The sequence below is a fragment of the Lepidochelys olivacea genome (genome assembly GCF_965140295.1).
Source record: "Lepidochelys olivacea isolate rLepOli2 genome assembly, chromosome: 22".
Classification (NCBI taxonomy): domain Eukaryota; kingdom Metazoa; phylum Chordata; order Testudines; family Cheloniidae; genus Lepidochelys; species Lepidochelys olivacea.
Genome location: NC_140432.1, coordinates 5,789,301 through 5,797,479, shown reverse-complemented (window position 1 = coordinate 5,797,479; position 8,179 = coordinate 5,789,301). Strand labels below are relative to the sequence as shown.

The 8,179-nt window shown below is 49.2% G+C and overlaps 1 long non-coding RNA gene across 1 annotated transcript in view; it reads left to right on the top strand.

Annotated features, from left to right (window-relative positions):
- Positions 1-213: 213 nt before the first annotated feature.
- LOC311511309 overlaps positions 214-8,179 on the top strand; it is a 38,293-nt gene continuing 30,327 nt past the window's right edge. Inside the window, exons 1-2 of the long non-coding RNA XR_014709251.1 lie at positions 214-489; positions 7,287-7,448. This is a non-coding gene — a long non-coding RNA (uncharacterized lncRNA). The remainder of the gene's footprint in view (positions 490-7,286; positions 7,449-8,179) is intronic.

Here is an 8,179-nt window from a genome sequence, read left to right as displayed (position 1 = left end):
GAGAGAATAAAACGCTGTCTTGACAAGTAAAGCCACATTCCAACATCATCTCCACTTTCTCCGAGAGCATATTTGATTGCGGGGGGGTGGGATGGACAGTACTTTCCAGCTAGCTTCTCGGTCTGTTTTCCCACTTAGGGTGATGACCACATTTTCTCAGCCTTTAATAACTATAATCTACATGAGCCAGTCAAGAAGCAAATGGAAGAAACAGAAATTCCCACCCTCATCAGAAAATCTCACTCACTAAATACTGGCTTGGACTCGTTACTCTAATTGGTATCTTGCTTTGGAGCTAATTGCAGAGCTGTCTTCATGACGGTTTTGCAATATCTCCAGCACCTTTCGACACAAGGCGCACCCGGCATTTTACAAATTTCAGTGTAAACGCCGCACAGCATCTGTGCCAGAGATCGGCTGCCGTGAAGGCAGAAAGGAGCAACCACTCCACAGGGCAGAGCAACCGGAGCAGCTTTAGCCATTTTGCTGGTAATTATCCAAGCTGGACTTTGGCTAGGACACCTGGGTGAATGAAAGACCCTGCTCATGTAGGATCGGTTAGCGACTGCAGATAGATAGGACCTTGGTTTTGTACTATGGGTGGCGGTGCTCCCGGGACATAGACTAGTGGAGTGGGAGTTGGGGGGAGCTGGTCTCTGCAACTGATTTGCTGTGTAACCCAGGTCACTTCCTCTTTCTGTGCCTCCGTTTCCCTCACAGTGAAATGGAGATAATTACTCATACTCACCTTTGAAAGCTGGATGAAAAGGACTATTATCTTATCCGTCACTTGGCAGATCCCTAGCATCATTCTGGGGGAGAGGGGTTAGTACTGAGCCACAGGACACAGTATCTTATACTGAATTAACAATACCCCAGCAACACCTAAGGGCTTGGCTGCCTGCAGACGTGCATCTGTTTAACCTGAAGTGTTTAAATTACCTGACTTAGTTAAACCAGTGAAAAGGCCATGTGGATGCTCTTATGGCAGGTTAAATAGGTTCATTCCAGTTTAGTTGAAGTTGACTAGAACAGGTTGACACTCAACCAAAACAAGCCCCTCTTAAAGCAAAGTACAAGTGTCCACACACGGTTTGGCAGGGGGTTAACTAAACTAGGGTACATTTGTTTGCAGGTTAAATTGCTAACTAGCTTAGATTGGCAGCTCTGTGGGGTGGGACCTGTCTGTTTGTTCTGTCTGCACAGCACCTACCCCCATGGGTCTCTAACGAGAGTGCCAAGGAGCAATGGCAATACCAATAATTAATAACAACAACAGATAAAGGGTCAAACTTTCAAAAGTACCAAGTGACTTAGGATCCTAAGTCAAATTTTCAAAAGTGGCTGAGGAACAGAGGATGTTAAGGCCTGGGTCTACAAACAGTGTTGCACCGATTTAACTATTATAATAGAAAGTCGCATCCCTAACTGACATAGCTGAATCGGTACCACTCCCAGTGTGGACGCAGTTACAGTGCTATAAAGATGCCTTTAGTCCGGTAGAGCTTATTCCCCTTCCTGTACAGGAATAAGCTGTACTGGGCCCTTTCTCCTGATACACCAGTATCCACACTAAGGGGGTTGTACTGCTTTAACTATGCTGGTATAGATAAAGTGGCACAATTTTCTCGACAAGCCCTAATCTTCCTGAAAGGCTTCTAAGGACTCCAAAACAGTCAGACACCTAAGTCCCTCTTTTAGACACCGACACTACTGTGATGCACCAGACACTACCAAACCCTGCAGGTTTTGCTCTTGCTTGCCCAAATGACTCTTTACAGTGGGATGTAGACACGTGTGTGACTCTCTAGCCTGGTGGTTAAAGCTGTCACCCAAGAGATAGAAGATCCAGGCCCCCTGCTCTCATCAGTCTTTGATTATTTATCCAGTGTGCAAAAGGAGAGACTGAGAGACCGCCACAACAGAGCATCCCCTGGCTCCGAGGTTAGGGCAGTCCTGAGAAGGAGGAGACCCCTGGGCAAATGTTTTCTTCTCCTCTGGCAGAGGGTGGGGAGTTGAACCTGGCTTTCCTACCTCTCAGGTGCGCGTGCTAATCCCGCTGGGCTGAAAGTTATAAGGTGGGTGGAGCAGCAGCAGCTCCTCCTCTGGCAACTTCTTGCTAAAATGGCAGAAGGCACCTAACCCTAAACAAGGTACCTGGCCTCAGAATCACCAAGCGCACCGGGCACCTCCCTGTGAGAAGGTGGAGTGTAACACACGTGTGGCTGGTGTCCCATTGGCTATCTTAGGTGGCTCCCCACCTAGCCAGCTGGTGTTTGTGAATCACAGTGCAAGAGGCCTCTCTCTCCTGGTTCCTTGGCTAGGAATCTGGGTGCCTCACTCAGGCTTTGAGACTTGCCATGGTTTTTCCAGGCACCTGTTAGGAGTTGTATCATTGAGCATCGAAGGCCGAATTTCCAGCATTCAGCCCTCAGTGCCTAAGTCATTTTTCAAAATGGGACTTCAGTTCCTAAGTCACGTAGGTGCTTTTGAAAATGTTACCCAAGGCCTGAGTGTGTCTTGGCGGTCTCCTATGCAGGTGCTGCCCCAAACGCCCATTGTCTGACTTGCACTAACTGACGAGCGTGCAATGTACAATGGGGGGAGGGGACTGCTGAGCACTATGTGGGGCGAGTAGAAAATTGCAGAACTTGTTTGCTCCAACTGTATCCCCTTGGGGCATCTTTCCCAAACGTTGCTGCAAACAAGTTTTGTGTTTCTAGTTACACTTTGGCAAAACAATTTGGAAAAAGCCGCACAGAACTCTCCCTGTATCCCTCCCACTCTCCCAGTGCTAGGCTGAGCAATCTGTCTGCGTACCCAGCCAGCTGGAGCGGACAGGCGCTCGGCCCGACCTATACAGACAGTTCTTGCCTCCCGTGCTAGATGGCTCTCAGAGAGAGTGGAGCCCGCTTCACGTGCGCAAAGTGGCTGGCAGGGAAATGCATGTGTTTTTCATTGGAACAGCTGGGGTCCAGTGGAGTGGCCACACAGCTGGGCTCTCTCGTTGCCTCACTCAGGGTGAGTGCATTTCAAGCTGGAGCAGACATACCTGCACCAGCTTGGACTGAGTTAGCACGCTAAGCATAGGAGCAAAGCTGCAGCGGTTCAGGCGGCGGGACAGGCGAGCCGCCCTGAGTACAGTCCGACCCGTGACCCAAGGCGCGTGCTCAGGCCGCTAGCTCGTCCCGCAGCCTGCACCGCCGCGGCTCCCCTTCTGTTTTAATGCACTAGTTCCATCAGAGCTAGCACGTGTATGTCTACCTGAGCTGGGAAATCACACCTTCAGCTCCAAGCGTAGACAGACCCTTACCTGAGTCGGGGGCAAGTTTCCCTGCAAGGCCTCTAATTGCGACGGCTTGGCATTTTGGGAGTCTGTGGTGTAGTCTGTCGGATGGCGGGATCCTGCTCTCTGCTCCCGGAGCCCCGTCAGCTGGTGCCCTCCGGCCAAGTCACATGGATGAAGGAACCCCTTCCGGGATACCACACTCCCAACAAATGGCTGGCCCACTTCGGGGTCTGCAGCCCCATCTCTGGGCCTGTTTCCATTCTAGCTCCTTTCTTGGGTTTTTAGTACTGAGTCTCATCCCCTCCTCGCGGCTTAGATCCTTTCCCCAGCTGCCGGTGGTGGGGGGGACCCGGGCCTGCCCACTGCGTCTGGTCCTAACCTAGGGACCCTATAAACAGCAGCCACCTACTGCTGCCCTTTGCTTCCAGTTGCTGCTGCTGCATTCCCTAGGCTGCTTCCCCTTCTGTCCTTGGGTTCCCTGCCTGTTCGGGCAGGATATCTCCCAAACTTCTTTACATGGGGCGTCTCGCAGCCTTCCAAGCCCTCTCCCCCTTTCTGCGTCCAGCCAGTGACTGAGCTGCTCAGAGACCCTGTAGCTCCTTTTAACTGAGCCTGCTGGGCTTTGATTGGCTGATTCCATGCAGCCTTTCTAGGCAGGCCTGGAGGACCCACCTTCACTGCTCCTTTTCCTGGGGCAGGGTGTGGTAGGACAGCAAGGCCTCCAGCCGGGGGCCTCAAACAGCCTGGTGCGTCCCGTCGCAGGGTCCAGCTTGAGTCTCTCTAGCCGTCTCCCCACCTGTTGTGGGGCTTCCCCTCCTCAGGCCTCTATCTGGCAGAGGTGTCAGCATGACTGTCCAGCTGGGTTTGGTGTGCGGGGCCCTATGCCATCACATTGGCAACAAAAGCCTACATCCACCATTGGATTCTTGCACCTTCCTCCTGCTCTTTGGTAACGACAAACCCAGCCCTAATCCTCCTTGACGGCGTTATTGCAATAAGCCTGCGGCAGAGATGGGCAAGTTAATAACAGGCTAGATTCAGGCTCCGTGCCCTGTCCTGGCTCACATCCCTGTCTGACGCTGAGGAGGCGCCAAGGAGAAGGGGAGCCAACTAGGATGTTGTACCATTGCTCTCAGGCAGTCAAGAGCGACTTTGTGCTTCACTTTCTCTATTTCCTTTTCCATTAGTGACCAGCCAAGTTTCTGGCTTGTAGAAGCCTTGGATTACCTCAGCCTTGGCTCCACTTCCAAGCTTTCTGGCTCGTCCAGGGCTCTAAGAAAGCTACTGGCACTTGAAGGACACATTGGAGAGTTCACTGTGGACTTCCAGGTGCTAAACTGGGCACACGCCCATGCACCCACAGAATGAGTGTTATGGAGCAGTTAAAAGAAGACCCAAGATGAATTTGTCAGTCCTTTTTCAGAGGCTCACAGTGGCTTCATTAACTGTCTTGGTTTTCATTTCATTGCTGCCTTTGGTTCTGTCAGGGGACAGAAGCGGCTGCTCTCATGGCAATTCCAATCAGACGTAGCAGAGACAGAAACATTTCTATAGGAAGTCGGTATCTACGGATCTTTGTAAATGTTCTGCAGAGTCCTCTCGTAATGTCTGAATTCCTATTAAATTCTGTCGCTACCCTTGTAAGAAAATATTTGAGTAATGACCCTAAAGACTACATCTTGCAATAGTGATACTGAAGTGTCTGTGGCCAGAGCCGTAGTAGGTTTTTTATTAGGGGAACGCTTTCCAGTAGATTGGTAGCAAGGATGGAACGCGTTAGGGAATCTTCTCCAACGGTACAAATACAGAAATATGCAACATGCCTGTGGAGCCTCTATGAATGTGTGTCAGGTAAAATCGATAGAGAACTGACGAGGGAATCATAACTTCCTCAGATAAATCACTCCATTTGAGATATTTCCCACCTTGTGGGAGTGGATACCTAGAAGGTGTGTGCTTAGTTTCCTTCTCTTCCTAAGATCATGCCTGACCTCTAACTGCTTGTGTAATCTTTCCCTGAAAGACAAGGTGGGGGAGATAATATCTTATATTGGACTGACTTCTGCTGGTGAAAGAGTCGAGAGTTTGAGCAACACAGAGCTCTTCTGCAAGTCAGTGGCTCTTAATATCCTGGGACCAACATGCCTACAACACAACATAGTTCCCTGAAGGCAGCTTGAGTGTATAGTTTTATTTTTGTTATGACTTTTGGTATCTGAGCTTCATATAAATGCAGACGAGAAAATGTTGAGTTTTCATTCAGGGCTTTGGATCTCAGGCCAAAAGTAATGGAGGCAGGTACCTGCGATGTTGGGGGGGGGGGCACCACCCAGACCAGTAAGGGGTTCTCTCACCTCCTGTCCTGTAATCCTGGGTGCTTCTGGGCTGTGCAGCTTTGATTCAGAGCCCTGCCACCAGCAGCCTGCTCACGGCACAGTGGCCTCCCCCTACTTTCCATCAGCCTGGTCCCTCCTTGCAGGGCAACACCAAAAACCCTTCCAGCCCTCAGTTTCCCCCAAACCACCTCCTCTGCAGTAGCCAGTCCCTCTCACTGGACCCACACAGAAGTTAGCAAGTTAGCTGCCTCCACACACCTGCCTGGCAGTTTGGCTGAGGATTTTACCCTTCAGTTTAATACCCAGCACGGAGAGGATTTTGTAATAAAGCAAGAATACGTTTGTTGACAAAGACCAGAGATGGAAGAGACAGGTAGGGTTAAAAGTAAAACAAAACAAAACGCACTTCCTAGTGGCTAAAATTTGATTTCAGCAAGTTACAATCCTTGTCTAAGCAAGTTTCTCACTGACAGTTTGCAGCCAAGAGGATCCACTTTTCATGAACTGATTTAGTTTGGGATTGGTCCTGCTTTGAGCAGGGGGTTGGAATAGGTGACCTCCTGAGGTCCCTTCCAACCCTGATAGTCTATGATTCTATGAACTCAGAGGTGCTGTCCTGTGTCCCCTAGGTGATGCATGCCCCAGAGTCTCTCACCAGTCCTTTATACCCTCAGAGTTTATCTTTGTCACCAAGACAGGAATCCCTCCCAGGGGCTCAGCTTTCTGTGTCTACCCGGGAGCCAACACCAGGTTAATTTTTGCAGTCCTGCAATTTTACAACACAAATGGACCCTGGTGCAAATGAATAGCCCTTTGCCCTTGACCACACCTGGCGTGACATGCAACTGAGCCCAAGAGGTGTTGCCATTTTCCTTTGTCTGGAAAATCCCGTTTTGCCACCTTGGTCTGTTTCCAGACTCCAAAACACAGTATCAGAGAGTGTCCATGATTTTATACAGTGTCATTACATACATTTCACAGCGATATCAATGACCAGTGTGGTGGTAGTTTTCAGATGGTATATTACCAGACACCTTTGAAATAAATATCATGACAATAGTGTGTGAGGTGTGTTGAGCTGGTCAGGTCAGCTGAGTTTTACTGTTACATGCCTGGGGACCCCTGGCTATTTGGCACTGGGATGCTGTTAGGGGCCCAGTAATGTTAATGCTATTAATATGTTCTGCTGCCTTTGTTGCGGTTCCTGTCATCTTGTGATTTCTACAGTGCCCTAAGATTCATGCACTCTGGGGTTCAGTTCTTGGCTTCATATTGGCCTTCTTGTGCGAGCTTCTTGACGTCACTTGGGCCTGGATGCTCAAAGGTATTTAGGTGCCTAATTCCCATTGATTCTGTGGGAATTAGGCACCTAAATATCCTTGAGGGTCTGTGCCTTAGTCTCTCTGAGTCTCAGGGCCTCATGTGTAAAATGGGCAGAATCCATACAGGGCTTGCCGTTTACTATCATGAGGCTTTGAGCTCAGCTGGGACTTCTCGGTGCTGCTGTAACAGGAATAATGGCCAGTGCTCCCATTGCATATAGGAATTATACTTAACTGATTTATTGTGTGACCTTGGCCAAATCACCATCCCGCCCTGTGCCTCAGTTTCCCCACCTGTAAGATGGGGACAATAATACCGACTTCCCCTTTGCATTGTAGATGGAAAGCACTACATTTTGAGTTTGCAAGTTCATTGGGGCAGTTTGTAAGCTCATCCTGTGTGCAAGGACAGCACGTAGTGCAACGGGGTCCCAATCGCGACTGAGGGTGACCACAATGGAAATAACTACCACATGGATCCGTGAGCGCTAAGTATTATTGGTAAGTCAATACAATTCTCTGTGAAGTGTACCAGTTCTAATATCGTAATGTAGTGTCTGTAACGTGATTATTGAACAGTCCGAGGTAGAGCAGAGAGTTCCTAAGAACATTACGTCGAAGGATAAAAATTTGGCAATGAGAACAATAACTATATACATGTAACTTCTGCATTGTATAACTCAGGTGCTCTCTGACCTTTCTCAGTGACATATAGGACTTCAAAGCCCCCTCACCCTTCACTTGAAGCGGTATGTAGGCTATTCTGCAGTGCAACCCTCTGATGAAAAAAACAACATGATTTCCAGCTTAGTCCTGCTCGTGACGGGTGGGACAAGCACATGATGTGCACAAACATGTCCTCCAGCATGCAGATCATACAGACATGTGTTTCTTAGCTAGTGCATCTGTTTACAGAACTATAAAAAGGGAGGTTTCCTAAACCTTGAAAATAAAGGCAGGGTTGGTTGGATCTTACTGAGGCCCAGGGGTGGGGGATTAGACAGGAAGCCTGGAAACCTGCGTTCTGTCCCTGGCTCTGTGCGATCTTGGGTGAGTCTTTGTTTCTCCTTCCACCCTTTGGCTGGCTTGACTATTCAGATTGTAAGCTCTTCGGGGCAGGGACTGTCTCTTATTATATGTTTGCACAGTGCCTAGCACAATAGGATTTCAGTAGGGGCCTCTCGGTGCTGCTGTAATAATAACTGTGGATCCTAAGAAGCCAGATTCACTGC